Here is a 22928-nt window from a genome sequence, read left to right as displayed (position 1 = left end):
TGTGGAGTACTTGGACGCGTGTGATGGAGCATTGTCCTGCATGAAAATCATGTTTTTCTTGAAGGATGCAGACTTCTTCCTGTACCACTGCTTGAAGAAGGTGTCTTCCAGAAACTGGCAGTAGGACTGGGAGTTGAGCTTGACTCCATCCTCAACCCGAAAAGGCCCCACAAGCTCATCTTTGATGATACCAGCCCAAACCAGTACTCCACCTCCACCTTGCTGGCATCTGAGTCGGACTGGAGCTCTCTGCCCTTTACCAATCCAGCCACGGGCCCATCCATCTGGCCCATCAAGACTCACTCTCATTTCATCAGTCCATAAAACCTTAGAAAAATCAGTCTTGAGGTATTTCTTGGCCCAGTCTTGATGTTTCAGCTTGTGTGTCTTGTTCAGTGGTGGTCATCTTTCAGCCTTTCTTACCTTGGCCATGTCTCTGAGTATTGCACACCTTGTGCTTTTGGGCACTCCAGTGATGTTGCAGCTCTGAAATATGGCCAAACTGGTGGCAAGTGGCATCTTGGCAGCTGCACGCTTGACTTTTCTCAGTTCATGGGCAGTTATTTTGCGCCTTGGTTTTTCCACACGCTTCTTGCGACCCTGTTGACTATTTTGACTGAAACGCTTGATTGTTCGATGATCACGCTTCAGAAGCTTTGCAATTTTAAGACTGCTGCATCCCTCTGCAAGATATCTCACTATTTTTGACTTTTCTGAGCCTGTCAAGTCCTTCTTTTGACCCATTTTGCCAAAGGAAAGGAAGTTGCCTAATAATTATGCACACCTGATATAGGGTGTTGATGTCATTAGACCACACCCCTTCTCATTACAGAGATGCACATCACCTAATATGCTTAATTGGTAGTAGGCTTTTGAGCCTATACAGCTTGGAGTAAGACAACATGCATGAAGAGGATGATGTGGACAAAATACTCATTTGCCTAATAATTCTGCACTTCCTGTAATTCCTCGCCATCAACGCCTTCGGAAAATACAAGGTAATTAATAATGTCGATGTAGCTAACATCGGGCCATAGTTTCATGTCATCTACCCACTCCGTGAGAAGTGATGGGTGAGGCACTGCAACTGAACTGTCCTCGCTGCTTTTTAAAACATCTCTACTGTGTATCCACCTTCGATGTGTTGCCATTTACTCCAGGTAAATCAATCTTTATCAACAGTGAAGGTGTAACCCCGCAACTGTCAACAACAGCGCAAGCGGAAGTAAAAAACCGGCTTCCGCTATGAATCGGGGTAATGGCGCGAACTCAGAAATACTGTGGATAGAGAGCGGCAGTACTGATTGGTGAGTGACGATTAATTGCACACCAATTCCTCTGACATCGTCTTATCACTCATTAGCTTACTATTCAAACCTGACAAGTGAACTCTCCCGCAGCAAGCTTAAACGTGAGAGGTTGATCGCGCAGAGAATCGCTGAGCGTTATGTGAGTGCGTGTGTAAAAGCAGCAGGATATATATTTTAGTTCTGCTGAGCCAAATAAGACAAGTCAGGGTGAAGAAGTGACAACCAAAGAAAAGCTTACCACAAAACACAAAAGTTATGACAAATCAGACTATGAGGGAAAAAGAAAGTGAAGCTTTATGGTTTCATGGACAAAAAGAATTTCTGTGGCTGGAATATGACAAGCTAAATAACCAGGGGTGCACATAAGTGGTCCATGAGGTGCGCATTCGCTGTCAAAAAAAAAAAGCGCACCAGATAAGAAGTTTAACAGCGGCGTTTGCGTACATAAGATTTTCTGGAGGAGAAAATCTTATGTACAGACATTTGTTTAGAACTCTTAAAGATGAAGAAGCAAGCTCCTTTAAGCAATTACTTTGGTGTTCCTCCACCTCCAAAGAAATGTCAGAAGGAGTCCGAACCGCAAAAGAAGCGCGTATTATCGGAAAAGTGGTTGCAGCAGGTGAGCTGGCTTCAAGCAAATGATGAACGCACAGAAATGTGGTGCAGAATATGCCGTGAAAATCCCACTCTAGCGGACAAAAAAAAACAGTGCCTTTTATATATGCGCAAGCATGCGTAGCAACTTCTTATCTGGTGCGCGTCTTTTATTTTGACAGCAAATGCGCACCAGCGGACCACTTATGTGCACCCCTGTAAATAACATAATGTTCTGCCGGGTGCGTTGTTGGTTTCCCTCGATTTCTGAGTCGACAAGCGCCTTTGTTACTGGGACCAGTAATTTTAAGAAAGACCCGCATTAGAACCCATGAGAAATGCAAGAAATTCATTATTGCTCAGTCTGCAATAGCTTTCCCAGAACAAACACCAATTGCAAAGAACATACTAAAAATAAACCTGAAAAATCTGTTTAGAACAGCTTACTATGTTGCAAAGAGTGAACTACCATTGGCAAAATTTAGCAGTCTTTGCAAACTTAAAAAAAATGTCCTAGATCTTGGTTCCACTTATCTCTTACCCGTGACTTCAGTGGAAATTTCAAATTCAGGATCTGACACAAACTGATTCATGTTCTACACAGTTCTTACAAGGTCATAGAAATTTCTGTTCAATTAGAACCAAGTATTTGAGTTGATGATTGTAATTTTTATACAATGTTGTAATTTGTGTTTCAACAATTTTTTGATTAATGTTTTGTTTCCGTTACAATATTATACTTTAATGTATAATATTGTAATGGAAACAAAAGAGGAAAAAAAAAACATCAATCAAAAAATTGCTCTCTTTTTTTATTCGGGCTACTTAAATTTATTTTGGGCTACCACAAACTGAAGAGTGCCTGCCCGAAGGGCTACCAGGGATTTTGAAATTTTGCGAGCCCTGGGTTGGCAGAAGTTGATTGACAAGTGATTCCACTAATTAGGCAAAGTGAGAGGAGACGATGCGTGCGCCGTGCTCTTTCATTGGCCCTCTAACTCTGGCTTGTGAACAACATCAGAGCAGGTGTATTAGAAGGATGAGTTTCCCGATCATTCTACGGCGTAAAGTGACTGATATATATAAAAAACACCTATCGAGATCGTCGCTCAAACGCCTAATACACCTGCACCACTTATTCGCACATATAGTTTAAAATATAGCGTTTCGAACAAGAAAACGGCTTGAAAGCACTCTCACTGCAGACCGGTATCTCCGCTGTGTAACTGCAGGGACAACGGGCTTGTTTGGACCCAACTATTCTGAGTCATGAGAGGGGGTTTCAAAATTTAGAGAGATTAAAACACTTTGTTTCAGACTAGGCGATCGGGCGCCACCTCTAGAACAAGTAGTATCTAACTTTTTAAACAGCCTGCGACCCTCATTACAACAACTTAATGCTAGCTCTGCAAGCGCAAAGTTTCCTTCGGGGAGAGCAGCAAAGCACATAAAAAACACGGACCTGACATTTCTGCTATTCTTTTCAACACGCACCCAAAATACAACTAAATATTTGTATTTTAACAATAAACTAATATCAACATTGAAAACTTACTGTAAGTCCAGTGATGCTAGTTGCTGCCGTTAGGTCCAACTTTCTCCAGTCGTCCGTGTTTCCTCTTTGGTGCTGTTTCCCGCCCATATACCTTTACTTCTTCTGTGTTTCGTATTTTTTTTTCAAAATAGCGGTAAATGTGTATAGTGTATAATGTTCATTAGCGCCGCCTTCCGCTTCGGAGGGTGAATCAGAGATTAACTCGGAATAAAAATTGATTCCTGCAGCTGCTTAACACTTACGGAAAAAATTTAAAAAAATACATATAGGACATTGATAAGACAATGACTATTAAAATAAATACATTTTTTCTTCCACTAATGCATTTAAGACAATTTGATTTTACTTATTTGGTGAAACACTTTGAGATTTTATTGTATTTTAGCATGTGCTACATAAATTAAGTTTATTATTAAATCCTACCTACTTGAAACAACAAAAATAACAGGACTTTACCATTCTTATATGTCCTAACTTAACCATGTTACGTTGTGCTTAAGTTATGATTTTAAGTGATGCTTACTTAATATAGAAATAGTTCAATTCAATCAAAAATTATTAGTTTCATTTACTCAAAAAGAAGAACATGTTACACGAACTTGACATATTTAAGTTAACAGAACTTTTTAAAGACTTTGAGTATACACTACTTAATCTATTTAATTACTTTGAACATTCGGGTTTACAGTGCAGGTGATAAGTGATAGCCTCCGTAATTTCTTTGTGCCTGCGGGAGTTCGACGGGTATAGGGAAGCGCTGTATAAGGTTCCTGTACTGTTCTCTCTATGTGTTAAACTCCCTGAGTGTGAACATAGATAAACAGCCAGCCAAACTCCTTTTCAAGAGCCAGGAAGGTGAGCGTACTTGCTCCTTTAATGACTCCAAACATAGCAATCATCTTGCACTGACATCATTGAACTGGAGTGAAACTAGAAAAACACATAATACAAACTCTTAATCAATTATCATATAATCAGCAGGTAAATATATTCAGTCACTTACACAGGAGACTATGAAATAAGTATACTGTAGATATACAAACTGATATTACTACAAAGAAAAACAAGCAGGTAGTGGGTGAGCGTACACTTGTATCATTAGCTCAGAAGCTGCACCCTTTAACTGCACTTCAAAGAAGGTACAAAATAATGTCTCAAAACACCATATTATTAATTGCTTAATATACAAAGAACTGACAGAACTTACGACTATTGCTTTCTGAAGGACTCCTTTGAAGGATTGCTTTGGATTCCACATGAATGATTACACAGGTGTAGCCATGCTTTCCCACTGTTCTCTGCCCTTCCTGCTTCCTGTCTATGCGCATGTCAAACTAAAAGCCTTCCTGTCTATCCAGATGTCAAAATAAAAGATTCACAATTTTCCAATGTATAACAATAGAAATACACTTTACACTTATTTGTCTCATTAGCATATGAACATATTGAAAACAGAACACTCCCCGTCTGGCATTCCCAAATATGCCACTTTGTGCTTAACTGTCTTTGGTTGACTTCTGACTCTCGATTGATAAGAGCAAAATAACATCACTTATAGGCCTTGAGAAAGTCTTTACTTTGTCTTGTGATGTTGTTCTGACTTCCACTTTGCGCACCTTCCCATCACTACTTGGAAAGGTGGTAGTGACCAACCCCATCGGCCACTCGTTACGAGATGACTGCTTCTGTTTGAGCAACACTACATCACCCACTTGTAAGTTGCGACATGCTACTTGCCACTTGCGTCTTGGCTGCAGAGTGTGTAGATATTCATTTCTCCATCGGGTCCAGAATTCGTCAGCAAGTGCCTGTACTCGTCTCCACTGGCACTTCAAAAGTTCTTTTCCAACAAACTCGCCAGCTGGAGGTGGTACACCAGGTTTCTGCGTTACTATCATAGCGGGAGTCAGCAGCAGTGGTGAAGAAGGATCGGAGGAGACTGGGATCAATGGCCTCGCGTTGATTATAGCAGACACCTCTGCCATCAAGGTACAGAGCACTTCATGAGTCAAGGAACTGTGTTTACCGTGAGACAACATGGAGTCCAGTATCCTCCTGGTTACCCCAATCATGCGCTCCCACACACCTCCCATATGCGAGGCATGCGGGGGGTTGAACTCCCATGTACAGCCGTGTTCGTAGAGGTATCTCAGGATCTTGTCTTGACTCTGATCATCTTGTCTTATTCCTAATTCAGAACATGCTCCAACAAAGTTTGTACCACAGTCTGACCTCAGCTGCTTCACAGGCCCTCTTAAAGCAAAAAGTCTGCGTAGTGCATTGATGCAGCTACTTGAGTCCATGGACTCAATGACTTCTATATGCACAGCCCTGGTACTCATGCATGTGAAAAGGATCGCCCATCGCTTACTCTGAGCTGCTCCACCTCGGGTTCTTCGGGTGATTACCTCCCACGGACCAAAAACATCCAACCCTACATATGTAAAGGGAGGAGACATGCTCAGACGTTCTGGGGGAAGGTCGGCCATTTTCTGGACTTCCAGTTTTCCTCTCAGCTTTCGGCAGACAATACAGGAATGGATTACAGAGCTAATCAACCTTTTGCCAGCAACAATCCACAGGCCTTCCGCTCTGATTGCCCCTTCTGTAAACTGTCGTCCTTGGTGTTTTATCTTTTCATGGTAATGGGTCACTAGCAATTTGGTCACATGACTCTGTTTTGGAAGAATGATTGGATTTTTCATTCCAAGACTAACAGTGGAGTGTTTCAGACGTCCACCAACCCGTAAAAGACCGTTGTCCATGAAAGGGTCCAGCTTGAGGATTGTGCTTGTCTTTGAAATTGCTCTATTCTCTTGCAGTGCAACATACTCTTCAGGATAAGCGTCCCTTTGGACCAACCTAAGTATGGTCAGCTTTGCTGCCTCCAGTTCTTCTGGAGTATGAAGTTTGTTGCACATATGCCATCCTCTACAAGTATTTGGGGGGTTGGTACTGAATGATTGAGTCTGGTGGCTCAAGAAGGCAACTGCTCTCAGTAAAGACCTCCAGGTGGAGAAGCGTTGGAACCTATTTGAAGTCAGCTTACCCTCGGTTATATGGGTAGCACAGGATGTCAGCTGTGGTCTTACCTCCACGTCTGTATCTGGTTCGACCAGTTCAAAGGGCTCAAATGTTTGAGCCACAGGAGGCTTGTGAAGAAAATCTGGACCTGTAAACCACATAGTCTCTCCAAGCCGAGATGCTGGGACCGATCTGGTGGCTAGGTCAGCTGGATTCTGATCTGTTGGCACGTAGTGCCACTGCTGAGGAGAAGTTGTCTGTCGAATTCGGTGAACACGATTGTGCACATACACATAGAATCGTTTAGAATCATTGTGGATGTATCCGAGAACCACCTTGCTGTCACAGAAAAACTTCACAGTATCAGGTTTAAGATCGAGTTCCCTGAGGATTAGTTCTGCCACTTCGACGGCCAGCACTGCCCCACAGAGTTCCAGGCGAGGGATTGTGGGCTCTGGTTTAGGAGCTAGCTTGGCTTTCCCAAGTACAAAGCCGACTCGACACTGTCCATCTGTAGTGATGACTTTCAGGTAAGCTACTGCTCCTATGGCCCAGTTTGAGGCGTCAGAAAATACACAAAGCTCAGTATACATGGCAGTGGAGAGGGACTGTTGTATGTAGGCACGAGGAAGCTGAAGATTACTTAAATCCTGTAGTGATCTTCTCCATGTTTCCCATTCATTTAACTTGTTTGTGGGAAGTTCTCTATCCCAGTCGCATATGTCAGCTGAAAGTTCCCTTAGTAGTGCTCGTCCTCGGATGGTCACTGGAGCGGCCAAGCCCAGTGGGTCGAAGAGGCTGTTAACTGTCGATAGCACTCCTCGGCGAGTGAAGGGTTTATCGTCAGCTGCAACCTTGAATGTGAAGGTGTCAGAATCTATCCTCCAGCACAGACCAAGGCTTCTTTGCGCTGGGAGAACTTCCTCATTTAGCGCCAAGTCTTTTAAACCTGTAGCCAGATCTTCAGGGGTGAAAGCCTGCATCACTTTGATACTGTTCGAAGCAATCTTATGCAGTTTAAGATTAGATTCTGCCAGTGATGCTTGGGTGCGCTTGAGAAGGTCAATAGCCTCTGCTTCTGTCGAGAGAGAGATCAGTCCGTCGTCCACATAAAAGTGTCTCTCCACAAACTGGCGTGTGTCAGGTCCGTATTTGTGCTCACCCTCTTGGGAAGCTCTTCGAAGTCCATATATAGCGACTGCAGGTGAAGGGCTATTCCCAAACACATGCACGCGCATGCGGTATTCCACTACTTCCTTTGTCAGGTCATGATCTTTGTGCCAAAGAAATCTTAGATAATTTCTGTGGTCCTCTCTCACCATGAAACCATAGAACATCTGTTGGATGTCGGCCGTCACAGCAACAATGTCCTTTCTGAACCTGAGCAGCACGCCTAACAGGGAGTTATTTAGGTCAGGGCCTGAGAGCAGGACGCCATTAAGAGAAATGCCACTTTCTTGTGCACTTGAGTCAAATACCACACGTATTTGATCGGGTTTTTGGGGGTGGTAGACCCCAAAAATGGGTAAATACCAACATTCTTCATGTTCTTGGAGAGAAGGTGCCTTCTCAGCGTGCCCATTTTCAAAGAGCTTCTTCATGAACGCAATGAACTGCTCTTTCATTTTAGGATTTTTGCCCAATGTGCGATCCAGAGAGTGGAGACGAGACAAGGCTTGAGGACGGTTGTTTGGTAGGCGTGGTCTGGGCGACCTGAATGGCAGAGGAGCAACCCAGCTGTTTTGTTCATTCTGACAGAACTCCTTCTGCATGATGTTCAGAAAGCTCTCATCTTCAAACGACAAAGCGGGTTCGTTATCACACGTTTGTCTTGTGAATACGCTTACCCCAAGTTTTTCCTCAGCAGGCACGTTGATGGAGCCATAACTGGACAGGAAAGGGTGAACATTGGGTCTTTGCTCCCCGCCATACGCCAACTTTTCTTTCACAGATATTTCATTCTGGCATGGCACCATGAAAGATGGACGTCCATTCGGCAGGACACTAGTCTTATAGACAGCTACAGTAGGCTTGTGTGCCCTGTTGATGCAAACTTCCCCAACTATCACCCATCCCAAATCCAACTGCTGGGCAAAGGGAGCATTGTGGGGGCCGTTAATTTGTTGCCTTACTTTGTGCACACGAATGAGATCTCTTCCCAGTAAGATCAAAATCTGTGCTTCGGGATCTATCTCAGGAATGTAAGGCGCTATGGGCATCAAGTGGGCATGGGAACCCGCAACCTCTGGTGAGGGGATTTCAGACCTGTTGGTCATGATGTCATTACATTCAATGAGTGGAGGCAAGTCTAAGCACACTTCACCATCTAAAGCCTCAATCTGGAAACCGACTGCCTTTCTCCCTGTCATCTCAGTAGTACCAGCGCATGTCTTCAGCAAGTATGGGGAAAGGTTGCTAGTGATCCCAAAGAGTTGGAAAAACTCAGATTTGGCCAGCGAGCGATTGCTCTGGTCATCAAGGATGACATACATCTTGACTGAGCGCTCTCGTTGTCCCTTTGGAAAAACTCGCACCAGGCAAATCTTAGCGCACGATCGTTCAAGGAGACCATCTCCACAGACTTCAGTGCACTTTGAGGTTACCTCTGTTGTGGAGTTGTTTCGCTGGTCTGTATCTGACACTGATGCAGGAGGCGACACTTCTGGGAGAGTAGTCTCCGGATGAAGAGCAGTGCAGTGCTTATCACTCTCACATTCATTGCACTGTAGGTTCATGTGACATTCCCTTGCAACATGAGTAACTGAGCAGCACCTAAAGCACCGTCTGTGGTCCTTTAATAACTTCTTCCGTTCCGTGAGTGGTTTCGCTTTAAAAACCCTACATTTTTCCAGAGGGTGGGGTTTGTTGTGAAGTGGACAATACTTAGCAAGATCATTTGTGCCTCTGCCATCTGTTTCTTCTCTATGTCTGGAGCTTGGATTAGCTACTGTAGACACATTTGTCTTTCGAACGGCTATGGCAGTTCTCCCACCATCATGATTTGCCATGGGTTTTTCATTTCGATTATAATAACGGCTGCTGTTTGTCAAAACAAAACTAGGATCGTTTCTAGCCTTGGCTTCACTGTTGACAAAATCCACAAAAAAGGCAAATGGGGGAAAACATACCCTATGCTGTTCTTTATACCTTGAACCAGCGGAGAGCCATTTCTCTTGCAGGTTCACTGGCAGCTTTTCGACAATGGGGTTAATGCCTCTTGGAGTATCCAAGTAACTAAGACCTGGTAGATAACCATCTTCCTTGGCTGCCAAAAGCTCCATCAGTAGGTCACTTAATTCCCTTAGTTTTATGTTTTCTCTCAACGTGAGACGAGGGAAGCAGTCCAGTCGCTTAAAGAGAGCACACTCTATCACTTCTGGGGTTGCATAACATTCTTGAAGTCTCAACCATGACAAATTAAGCGCAGCTTCAGGGTTAGTGATATGAGCAGCACGGATCCTTTTTACATGTTCTGATGATTCCTTGCCAAGCCATTTTACTAGTAGATCTAACTCTTCACTGGCTGTCAGCTCCAAATCCTGAATGGTGCTGACGAAGGATGACTGCCAAGCTCTGTAGCCTTCTGGCTGATCATCAAATTTAGTGAGACCTGCGGTTACTAATTCCCTGCGTGCCAGATACTTTGCAAAGTCTAACATGCCTGTAGATGGAGTCTGAGAGTTTTGCTGTATACTGATCCTTTGACAAGTATCTGAATGCCGTATGTGTGGACTGCGTTCTGAAGATGCCTTACAAAAATAGCGAGGGCTCAATGGAGTGAACTGAGGTGAGAACGGCTGCTGTCCTGTAGTTGGCTGATGCTCACTTAGCTGTGAGTAACCAGGGTTTGTGGATAGAGTGTGATATTCTACGTTGGATTCTGGGAGTTCTTGTTTTGTTGACAGCGATGCTTTCTTAACATAGATGGGACTCAGTGTGGCTTGAGAATCTATGGCAGGTTTAAAACTGATTCGAGCTTGATCTTCGAGGTATGCCTCAGTTTGCTGTTTGATGGACAAAGGTGAGATGCCACTCCTGTTGCTGTGTATATCATCACAGTCTATGCCTGCTGCTGCTTCTAAAACCTCAGCCTCAGCAACAGCAACGGCAGCTGCTTTTTCAAGTTCCAATGCTTCTAGATCTGCCTCAAGAGTAGCCTTTTCTAAATCCAACTTGGCCTTTTGTTTTTTTATTTCGAGCTCCCTCTGTGCAAATGTGGCCCTGGTGCGTGCAGCTTCAGCGATAGCTCTGGCTTTTGCAGCGGCGCTGGCTACTGAATGCTTTGAAGAAGAGGTGCGCTTGGAGCTGGAAACCGATGACACTTTGTCGTCCATTTTGGCATCCATAACTATGCTGGAGAATCCCTCTGACGAATATAGTCTTTCACTGTACTGTTCTCTCTATGTGTTAAACTCCCTGAGTGTGAACATAGATAAACAGCCAGCCAAACTCCTTTTCAAGAGCCAGGAAGGTGAGCGTACTTGCTCCTTTAATGACTCCAAACATAGCAATCATCTTGCACTGACATCATTGAACTGGAGTGAAACTAGAAAAACACATAATACAAACTCTTAATCAATTATCATATAATCAGCAGGTAAATATATTCAGTCACTTACACAGGAGACTATGAAATAAGTATACTGTAGATATACAAACTGATATTACTACAAAGAAAAACAAGCAGGTAGTGGGTGAGCGTACACTTGTATCATTAGCTCAGAAGCTGCACCCTTTAACTGCACTTCAAAGAAGGTACAAAATAATGTCTCAAAACACCATATTATTAATTGCTTAATATACAAAGAACTGACAGAACTTACGACTATTGCTTTCTGAAGGACTCCTTTGAAGGATTGCTTTGGATTCCACATGAATGATTACACAGGTGTAGCCATGCTTTCCCACTGTTCTCTGCCCTTCCTGCTTCCTGTCTATGCGCATGTCAAACTAAAAGCCTTCCTGTCTATCCAGATGTCAAAATAAAAGATTCACAATTTTCCAATGTATAACAATAGAAATACACTTTACACTTATTTGTCTCATTAGCATATGAACATATTGAAAACAGAACAGTTCCCGTTACTGATGTTTGGGTGGTTGACCGGGACGGAGTTTCTCCTGTGACTTCCTGGTCATCCCTGGCGTGTTCTCCGTTGTTTTTCCCCTGCCAATTTTAGCATCGCACGGCACAGCTTCTGTATCACGTGGTATAAGGCTCCGTCCTTGTCATTTGTTGAGCAGGAAGAGTGAGCGCTTGTTTTCATGCAGATTACGTCCCGGATCAAAATGCAGTACAGTCGTCGTTGTCTTTTTTTTTTCTTTTTTTAAAACATCGTTGTCATTTGGAAATGAGATTTCACGTAAGTATGAATCGAGATCGCGATTTTCTAACAATTAATCATGCAGCCCTAACCTCTGTTGTAGGAGCTTTTGACATTCTCTACTTCAACACTCAGTGTCTTCCGTGTTGGGTGATTCTCTATGTTCTTCCTCCTTTTCTTGCTTCAATCTCAGGGGTAGACTGCCCTGAGATATGTTTTTCCGCAGACTAGGGGATTATTCTGCCCCTGCAGTTGAGATTTGAGATGGACAGATTTGATATTACGTATTGGTCTGATACTCACCTAAATTACTCGATCGGTTATTGAAAAGAAATACAAATTTAATCCAATCCTTTAAATATCACAGAAGTACTTCACAAAAACTTGCGACATAGCGTAACCCAGCTCATAACCATAGCACATTGGAGCAGCATGCGTCACGTGATAGAGCGGCTGTGGCGTAAGAGTGCTGTCAGTGGTCCGGTGGAACATTTGGAGCATCGGTACGAAACCAGCATTTCATCTCAGAGAAAGCAAGAAAGCATTCCCACGCTAAGCTTCACAACCGATATATGGAGCGACTGCCTCTTCTTCTCTCCCCTTCCCTCTCCTGTTGCTACTTCAATCATGAAACTGATCAGTGATCAGCTGATTGGCTTTTCTGTCGTAGTCTTGGATCCTGGACCCGACCTCACGCATGCAAAACCAGTGTGCTGTGCTGTTCAGTTTCTCAACAATGACATGCATTTTTGGAGATATGTTCGGCAAATAAACAAAAACGTCATATTGCTAGAAATGCCATCACTAAAAACACTATGTCAAAAATCAAGCCTTTTATCATCACAGTCTTGGTCTGCCAATAAACAATTGCTTCAGTATTTAAAAACGATTTTCGCTGTCACCTCCCTTAAAGCAGGATGTCTGGAGATCTTCCAGTCTACGATGGGTCCACTGTGAAGGTGCAATAACATGGGGCCCACTTGTGATAACATTCTACATGCATGCATACAACACATGAACACTAAAGTGAGGAAATAATATTACTATTATTAATGTTATATGATTTATAACAAAAGAAATGTGCCACTACAACATGAATAACACAGCGCTGGTAAATACACACAGAAATGAACAACTACAAGATTAAGTCTGCATGGCCCACACGCTCATGCGACCCTAGGATGTCGCTGTCATCTTCTTGCTCCTGGAAAAACATACATACATCCACCCTTTCCTTGTCTGCTTGGAGTAGGTGCAATCTGCGTATCACTGTCAAGTCAGTGATCCATTTTCCCCCCCATTATCAGTACAGTCTCAGTGCACTCCTCAAACATGAAAAGAAAAAAAGAAAAGAACATACTACAAAATATAAAAATACGAAAGTCTAATTTTAGGACTTGCCAAAGCATACTCGTCTCCTTAAACTGATAAATCAAACCAAAACTTATTGACAGGTTCCACTTGGAAAAAAAAATGTAGCTGCCAAATAAATCCCCAAAACATTCATCCACCAGCCACACACATTTCACACAACCCTAATGTCCTATTAGATAATAAGTTTCTTCCCATGTAACCAGGTGTATGTCATGGTAAAGCCTCCCCCACACATTTGAAGTCAAATTTATTTAAAAGGGACAGTGGAGTTTGACATAGTCCAAGTACAAAACATGAAACTGATGTAACACACATAAGTTTATAGCTATTGCTAATTTTCAACAATTGTCCCTTGTTGGGCTTACAATCAAAATAAATACATTTTACATTTTCATAAAACCAAAATATATCATAAATACAACTACAATTAATAGACAATAAATAAAAATAAAATCATTAGTTAAAATGACTACATCTCTGATTTCCCTTTAACCAAACTTTAACCTTCAATGGAAAGGATCTGATGTCTGTAATCAATTTGATTTTGGTTGGAAGTGTGTTCCACAGATTGCAAGCCTTTATGGAAAATGCCGACTGACCAAATTTAGGTCTGCGATATGATATCTTGCAGTTTCCGTTCACCATGCTTCTAGTAATACGATTACAATCTTGTCTCTGGATGTATCTATTAAGACACTCTGGGGCCATCCTATTTATACATTTAAAGACTAAGAAAACACAAATGATTAAAACTCCTAAAACAAAGTAGATTATATTTCTCTAAAATGTGGCAATGATGCCAGGGCTGCACGATTTGTTTTGCTTATAATTGAGATCACGATTCTCTCACTTGTTAACTGCACATCAATTTCGTAACAGTTCAGACTGAACATGAAAACATTAAATGTCTCACTTGTCTACTCTTACGTACAAGAACTTAAAACACTTCTAACAATACCATTTTGAACAGTATTCTTTCCGTGTGTAAGGTGATGAGAGAGGTAGGTAATAGCGATGTTTCTTAAAATGTAAACCACAATTATTATTATTATTATAATTTTTTTTTTTAACCTGTCCCGTTTGGTTCTTTTGCCATCAGAATTATTGTCTAAAGGCAAAGAAAGATGCCCAACGGATTTACTTGGTGACCATCCCAGCAAGAAAGAGGGAAAGAAAAAAAAAACCTGAGAAGAGGGACGGGGGGAAAAGGGCAAAAAAACAAAAACCAACAGAATAAGCAGACAAAAAAAAAATACATATCGATCACCTGGATCACCTGTTGAGAAAGAAAAAAGAAAGCAAGCAGAAGAAGACGAGAGTAATAAACAAGATCACAATGATATATGGGAATATGACAGTAAATACTAAATATTAAACATTATTGTGCAGCACGTAAGATCGACAGCTCACAGTGTGCTTTGAGGTAGGAGCCAAAAAGGGTGTAGTTTGTGTGTGTGATCACCCGTGTGTACACCTGTGAGCATGAACGCGCTTGTTTTTAAAAGGTTCCCTCATGTAATGATCTGCTAGAGGGTGTGGGGGGCCACTGCCCCGACCTCCAGGGCATGAAGCAGGTATGGAGGAGATCAAAACTCCAGACATCCAGAGGCCCCCAGAACACAAGAGACCAAGGAAGACCAACAGAGGGGCAGCCGCGCCACTATCCCAGAAAGAGCTGAGGAGAGTCCCAGATGAGGGGTCACTCAGCAGCCGCGGAGCAGAAGCCAGGGGGGGTTGCAGTGACGTGCCCGTGAGCTCCGCCGGCAGCCAGCTTAAACCACAATTATTAACAAAATATAACGCTTAGTTTGGCTGGACCATAAGTCTGTCATTGCCGTGAAATGTTTTACTGCTTGTAATTCGTCTCCACACTTGCCCGACACTGGTGTATAGAGCAGGTAGTGCAATATTTGAAAAATAGTTGCAGGACGGAACTGTGTAGGGTTTGTCTAGGGTGTTGATCATTTTCCTAAATCTCTCATTTTGCACAGTGTTGATGGGAGCCATATCTTTAGCCAGGTAATAAGTGATAGCCTCCGTAATTTCTTTGTGCCTGGGGGAGTTTGACGGGTATGGGGAAGCGCTTTATAAGGTTCCCGTTATTGATGTTTGGGTGGTTGACCGGGACGGATTTTCTCCTTGTCACTTTCTTGGCCTTTACAGCTTCGTCATATTGCACTTTATGGTGACATTTAAGGTGGTTATACAAATTCGTAGTGTTAGCTTGCGGTGCTGCTACTATGGCAAAACGCATCTTGCAAATGATATCTTTTTGACTCTCATTGTTTTCTTTGAAACCAAAAAACTTCCACACGGAGGAACGAGAACCTTTTCTTGGAATTAATGTTACAGGGGGGGTTGTCATTCTCACCGCCCTCAGCGAGCTTTTCCTCTGCACTCATTGTGTTTTCTCCCCTCAGGCAGTTTCTCTCACGTGCTCTCCGTTGTATTTTCCCTGCCAGCTGGCTTCTGTATCACGTGGTATAAGGCTCCGCCCTTGTCATTTGTTGAGCATGAAGAGTGAGCGCTTGTTTTCATGCAGATTATGTCCCGGATCAAAATGCGGTACAGTCATCATCTTTTTCTTTTTTTTCCTTTTTCCTTTTTAACATCGTTGTCATTTGGAAATGAGATTGAACATAAGTATGAGTTGAGATTGCGATTTTCTAGTGTTTAATTGTGCAGCCCTAAATGATGCCAACAAAAAGGGAGCCGTTTAATGAGGCTGGTAAAAAATAGGCACAACAAAGGGCAAGGCAAACTGAAGTAAAACTAACATTAAGCTAAACTGGGAGAACTAAACAAATAACATGAAAAACTTGGACTTGAACAACAGACGACCTGACAAAGAATGACCAAAAACACAGACTAAATACACACAAGGGTGATTAGTCTGACATAACGAGACAAAGGAAGCAAAGCTGAATACACTGACATAGGACACAGACCTTCAAAATAAAACAGGAAACATGAGACGCAGACATGACAATACAAACTTGATAACATAAGACACTTGGCATGAAACACAAAGGGTGAGGGAAACTTAAATACCGGGGAAGAAAATACAAGAGGAATCTAATAACCAAATGAACTTCGCTGACCTAAAGAACTTAAACATAAACCATAAACATCAAAAATGAACTGGAACTCAAAACACTGGGTCAAAAGACCCAGGAACGTGACAAATTCATAAATAACTGAGCTGCTGAAGTAGGTATATAGTGCCGAATTAACTCAAAACAATTCAGATTAGCCTTGACCATCTTAGCAATCTTCTTTACATGCTTGTCCAATTTAAGACGTAAATCAAAAATTATTCCTAAAAACTTAAAATCTTTGGCCTTCTTCGTTCCTTAACTGGATTTGTTCATCTGTTTATCTGATCATCAGGAACAAGACACTAAAAATCTCTTGGTCTCACTCATTTAAACCCTCTGCTGCATTCTGTTCACTCCTGCGATCATTCAATCATCTTTCCTAATATAATATTAGTCCACCAGTTCATATATTGCTTCTCATCTCACTAAGTGAGCCGAACAAGATGATAAAATCAGAAACACAGGCTTAAAATACCATCTGGTATTCATGAGCTTCATTGCATGTGTGTGTATGTGTTAGTAGGATTAAAACATTCTGTGCTTATGTATGTCGTTTTAACTACTTTCCTCTTTTTCTGAAACAAATCTCTGTTTACTACACCTTCTTGTTTCAGAAACATCTAAAGAAGAAAGTATCTATTGTAGTCAGGCACAGCTAAATTCTGCTTGTGAGTTAACCTAGCCAACCACACTGTGTGTTGTTAGCACCTTCAACATGTACCCCCTCGTGATGTGTGCCACTTCCTCTATGTCCTCTATTTGTACCACCATATGGAGAACCACAATAGCCACACACATCGAAATACAGAATTATTAGATGCTTAGATGATGAATTGTAGAATAAATTCTCCATTTGTAAAATAATTTTAGAATTCCACATCAACAAATTGAGTTTCAAAATGTTTTTTAAAAACCTCATTACCATCCTAGGGAAGCTAGGATGGTAATGAGGTGCTTGGAAATGTTGTAGGTGGCTGAGTTTATACTGCTACCATTGAGACTGATCCGGACTCCGTCTTTGTGGATCTTTGGAAGTCCATATATACAGGGTGTAGCATCCCCTAGGTAAAGGCGGTGATATGCAGGGGGTCAGAGATTTTTCCCTTTCAAGTTCTTGTAGGCAACTGATGACTTTCTATTTGTAGTTGCTTCTGGTTTTTCACCTTGAAGCTTCATAGGTATTGTTGTCACTGAGGAGTTTAGTCATGTTTATTTGCTCTGCTTCTTTTTGTCAGAGATAAAATACAAATATATACTTTCTGAGTCCCAGCTGAGTAACAGGAGGAGGAGAGTCTGGTGGTGCAGCAGAGGAACAATTTCAGCCATTTGGACTCAGCTCAGCCACTACAGAGGAAACAATGACTTCAACACAAAAGGTGAGAAAAACATCACAGTTACACTGTTATTCAAACTGTGTGCACAGCTGGCTGGTTTTTAAAAACACGTCAACAGCAGCTTTATCTTTTCCATCCTGGGCTCCTCCATATATACAGAATCTCCATTCACAACCAAAAAACACAGACGTTACAAGAAAATACAAAGATCATATTTTCTCTACACACATTGAAACAACAATATCATCAGTTGAACTCAAAATTTTTTCTGAAGTAAAAGAGTTTCTCTACTGATCGATATTTCTTCAATAATGTCATTTTCATTACAACTCTCATTGTAGCACATCATTGTAATGTGATACTATCACCAGAAGGTGGTGGTAACACACCTACAATGTGTTTTTTGACATGTTTGATTCCACCAATGGAGGGAGTTTCAGTTTGTTCCACGACTGCATTTCACTCACTGCCTCTGTTTGTATCTCTGTCACTGCAGGACCAACATGGAGCGAGAAGTCAGCGCACTCAGGAAGCCGACAAACCTCACAGAAGAAAGGGAGAGAAAACCTACAGCTGTGATGAGTGTGGGAAGGATTTTACCCAGGCTGGAAACTTAAAAAAACACCAACTCATCCACAGTGGAGTTAAACCTTACAGCTGTGAGTTGTGTGGAAAGTCTTTTACCCAGGCTGGACACTTAAAAAAACACCAACTCATCCACAGTGGAGTTAAACCTTACAGCTGTGACTTGTGTGGAAAGTCTTTTACCCAGGCTGGACACTTAAAAACACACCAACTCATCCGCAGTGGAGTTAAACCTTACAGTTGTAACTTGTGTGGAAAGTCTTTTACCCTGGCTGGATACTTAAAAACTCACCAACTCATCCACAGTGGAGTTAAACCGTACAGCTGTGACTTGTGTGGAAAGTCTTTTACGCGGGCTCAAACCTTAAATACACACCGATTCTTCCACAGTGGATTTAAAGCGTACAACTGTGACTTGTGTGGAAAGTCTTTTACCCGGGCTGGATACTTAAAAAAACACCAAGTCACCCACAGTGGAGTTAAACCGTACAGCTGTGACTTGTGTGGAAAGTCTTTTATCCAGGCTGGAGACTTCAAAACACACCAACTCATCCACAGTGGAGTTAAGCCTTACAGCTGTGACTTGTGTGGAAAGTCTTTTACCCAGGCTGGAAGCTTAAAAACACACCAATTAATCCACAGTGGAGTTAAACCTTACAGCTGTGACTTGTGTGGAAAGTCTTTTAACCAGCCTGGAAACTTAAAAACACACCAACTCATCCACAGTGGAGTTAAACCTTATAGCTGTGACTTGTGTGGAAAGTCTTTTACCCTGGCTGGAAACTTAAAAACACACCAACGCATCCACAGTGGAGTTAAACCTTACAGCTGTGACTTGTGTGGAAAGTCTTTTACCCTGGCTGGATACTTAAAAACACACCAACTCATCCACAGTGGATTTAAACCGTACAGCTGCGACTTGTGTGGAAAGTCTTTTACCCAGGCTGGAAACTTAAAAAAACACCAACTCATCCACAGTGGATTTAAACCGTACAGCTGCGACTTGTGTTGAAAGTCTTTTACCCAGGCTGGACCCTTAAAAAAACACCAACTCATCCACAGTGGATTTAAACCGTACAGCTGCGACTTGTGTTGAAAGTCTTTTACCCAGGCTGGACCCTTAAAAAAACACCAACTCATGCACAGTGGATTTAAACCGTACAGCTGCGACTTGTGTGGAAAGTCTTTTACCCAGGCTGGACCCTTAAAAAAACACCAACTCATCCACAGTGGATTTAAACCGTACAGCTGCGACTTGTGTTGAAAGACTTTTACCCTGGCTCGAAGCCTAAAAACACACCAAGTCATCCACAGTGGAGTTAACCTCCTAAGACCTCCTTCCATTGCATGCATTTTTAATTTCCTTTTGACATTTGGGCATATTGGGGCATATTGGGATGAATGTAAAAACAAAGAATTACCAGATTTTTTTAACCTTATTTTTGTTTTTATGAAAAATCAGAGCCACATATGAGAATATTCTTTTAAAATTTTGATAGAACAGTAGCAGTATAATGTCCTCGTAAGTGGATATCAGGCACTTGTAAATGTGATAAATGTGAAACTCTTCTGGTTTCAGGGTCAGACTTAAAAACCTTGAGATCAGGCTCCACAGAGTTCAGATGGAATCTCCCATAAAGAGTGTCAGCTGATGTCACACTTGGATCTGATGAGGTAGCTCTGATTTCTGGACCTGCAGTGAATAATCCTGAATGTTACATTTAGAAAGCTGCATGTATAGATATGCATATCAAGTTTATGTTTTTTCCTTTGAGGGATTTTAATTCTCTAAAATGTTATCCCTGTTACATTTCATTCTTTGTTTCCTTAGGACACAGTAGTGTTTAGTAGTAGTATTCATTTTATGTGTTACCTCAGTTAATTTTCAATCCTTCATTCATATATAATTTTTTGCTGTGTTAAATCTTCTCTTAAATCATTTTCTCCCAAAACTGCAAATGTTTTCACAGCAGTTGCTCTTAAAACTTCTAAAATGAACTAAATCTGTCCACCAGCTTTGAAACAACACCTGCTGTGACTTTATGTCCAGAAAAAAGAAACTCAAGCTAAACTGGTTTTGGGCTGTACTTCCATATAATGCCAGTTTGTACCAGAAGATGAAGCAGTGAGTCAGTGTAACCTTTATTTAATTAGGCACAGAACACATTCGTATTCACAGTGGCAGCAAAGAAATGTTGAAAGTTAAAAACAGCAGCACACATCAGGACCATTTTAAAGATCACAGGTGACTTTTACTTAATTCAAATAACTTCAAATTTTGGCTCCTCCTTTCACTTTAGTGTATTTACTGTATCCTTGAAGTCCACGTGTTGTTTTTTAACTAATTCATTTTGATCCACATGTTCTGCAGCTGTTTTCCTGTTGATTTGAAGTTTGTATTATGAGGAGGAGGCGGACGCACTTTTTCTCCTCTCCCTTATCTTCCCTGCTTATGTCCTTGTCTAGTCTCGTGTTTTTTTTGTATTTTCCCTGGAACATTCTCTCACAGTCTGTTCTCTAAATCCTAAAAGAGGAATTATGGATTGGATCAACTGGTTCCTAAATGCAATTGACACCCCTTTCTCAACGAGAAGTTTGGGCTTGGGTGAGCCTGAGTGGTGAAGATATCTACCTATTCGGAACCATGGTAACAGGGTTCTGGCTGATCGGAGCTGGCTTGGCCCTGACTTATCGAAGAATTAAGAAAGCGGAACCGGCTGTTCAAACCCCCACAAGGCTGCCCGCTGGGATTGGAACGATGGGAGAGGCGTGAGTTTCTCGAAATGGGCTCATTGAGTCAGCACGGATAAGATCTTGGAGAGGCTACGGCTGCTGTGAATACTCAGAATAAGATCTCTGACTGCAGACTGGATACATCTCGGAAGGGCTAGCCTGGAATAACATCTCTCGGCGCAAAATTGGATGACATCTCGGGGAGGCACACTGCCGTGAGTTCTCAGAAATTGGCTCCTTGAGCACAAGAAGTGACAACATCACAGAACGCAAGTATGGCGAAGCTCGCGGCTCTCCAACGGGAGATTGAGAGACCACTGTTGGACTGTGGAACTGCTTTGAAATTCATATGAGCTGTTCGCACTAAAGTAAAAAAATAACATCACTTATGCGGATACCCCTTTGGCGCCAGCTGCAAAGCCGGAGCTGAACAAAACACCCTGATAACGACTGTGTTTAGTCTGTTCCTTCCCATTCCATGCAAGGCCACCTGGGTTGGCTGGAAGACTGTTTACTTAGCCTGGCAGGGCGAAGGACACTGTCTCAGCTGAACTCTGGACACGCACACACATACATATACTGATACTGATAAGCACTCACCGACGCATCACCCTCCCTACCCCGGATCCAACGCCACCTCCAACGCTTACCTCCCCTCTGATGTGGACATCGGGTCAGCTGGAGGCGCAGTCGAAAGATTGCAGCGGTCCCAGATCAGATGTACACACTGGAACTCTTTCCCATGTTGCTTGTCTGTGTTTATTGTGCTATGATGTGTTGATATCTGTGCATTCCTGTATTATCCTTTTGTGTTACACATTTCGATGTTTTTTTCCTCGCTAGTCTGACCTGTCTCCCCAATATGATGTTTGTGTATTGTATGTACGGTCGGCAAGGTCTGTCATCTCAGTTGTGGGCAAAAGACCTGCAACTGACAAATAGAGGCTATCTCATCTCTCATCATCATGAAATCCTAATCATGTTAAAGTGTTAGTTATATTTGATGAACTCTGTGGAACGTTTGTCTTATTAAACAGTTTGGTGTGAAAAATGAAGAATTGGTCTCAGAACAAGTAGATTGAGCCATGATTTCAGATTCAAACTAATTTAACTGTTTTCAGTGGTACATGTGGAGGTTTATCAGAGGAGCAGACTTGGCTGTTCTCCACTCACACAGAACAGGGTTCCTGCAGCTCATTAAAAACTCTGAAATGATCTTCAAGGACAAAAATATGTGATTTTTCTCAAAAACGTGCTGTGGGCATGACGTTTTCAGAGAGTGTGTTTAAGATGCATTGTGACTAACATCTCACACATTCCAATAAAGCAGATGTTCCTACATTGCAACTGTGCTTTGCAGATGTGTTCTCCCCCCTGCCCGTGTGCACGACTCTTATGGAGCACCACTTTGAAACGCAGCTGATTGGCAGATTCCCTGGTCCACAGAGTCCAAAGACAAAAACGACCTTCTCCACTCTGTATGGTTCGTAGCAATTCGTCACACTTCTGTTTGGCTTGTTTGAAGCCCCGGCCATTTTTCAGCACCTCCTGTAGCAATAGCTGCGTCCTCACACTTCATGTGCTGTTTCCTACCTGGATGATGTCGTCATTCATAGTGATACCTCAATACCTTTGACCGTGGCTAATTTTTTTTTTTTTTTAAACCCAAAAAAACGGCAGATGGCAGAAACATAGTGGCCGAAGTCTAAACTTTTAAATGTAAGTATTGAATTTTTCAACCTCATCAGTTAACATTGTCCATGCAGATATTATAGATTTATAAATGATTACCTAACAATCTTGTCAACACAAAGTTCTTTATTGACAGGCAGTGGGGAGAGGGGACACTTGGGCAGTGCATTTACTGCATATAATGTGTTATAAACCTTTTATAGGCTACTCACTAGGGCTGGGTATCGTCACTGATTTCTATAATCGATTTGATTAAATTAAATTTTGACTCAGTAACTGTTTCAAAGTCCTCTCCGTGAATCGCT

At 42.1% G+C, this 22928-nt stretch overlaps 1 long non-coding RNA gene and 1 pseudogene across 1 annotated transcript in view; both read left to right on the top strand.

The window, feature by feature from the left end:
* LOC120438339 overlaps window positions 1–18171 on the top strand; it is a 25501-nt gene extending 7330 nt beyond the window's left edge. Inside the window, exons 2-3 of the long non-coding RNA XR_005611808.1 lie at window positions 17550–17655; window positions 18110–18171. This is a non-coding gene — a long non-coding RNA (uncharacterized LOC120438339). The remainder of the gene's footprint in view (window positions 1–17549; window positions 17656–18109) is intronic.
* LOC120438316 overlaps window positions 1–19591 on the top strand; it is an 88648-nt pseudogene extending 69057 nt beyond the window's left edge.
* Window positions 19592–22928: the final 3337 nt, after the last annotated feature.

The sequence above is a fragment of the Oreochromis aureus genome, linkage group 3, assembly GCF_013358895.1.
Source record: "Oreochromis aureus strain Israel breed Guangdong linkage group 3, ZZ_aureus, whole genome shotgun sequence".
NCBI lineage: Eukaryota > Metazoa > Chordata > Actinopteri > Cichliformes > Cichlidae > Oreochromis > Oreochromis aureus.
The sequence above is the reverse complement of the archived record's forward strand: the minus strand, read 5'-3'. Positions and strand labels throughout refer to the sequence as shown.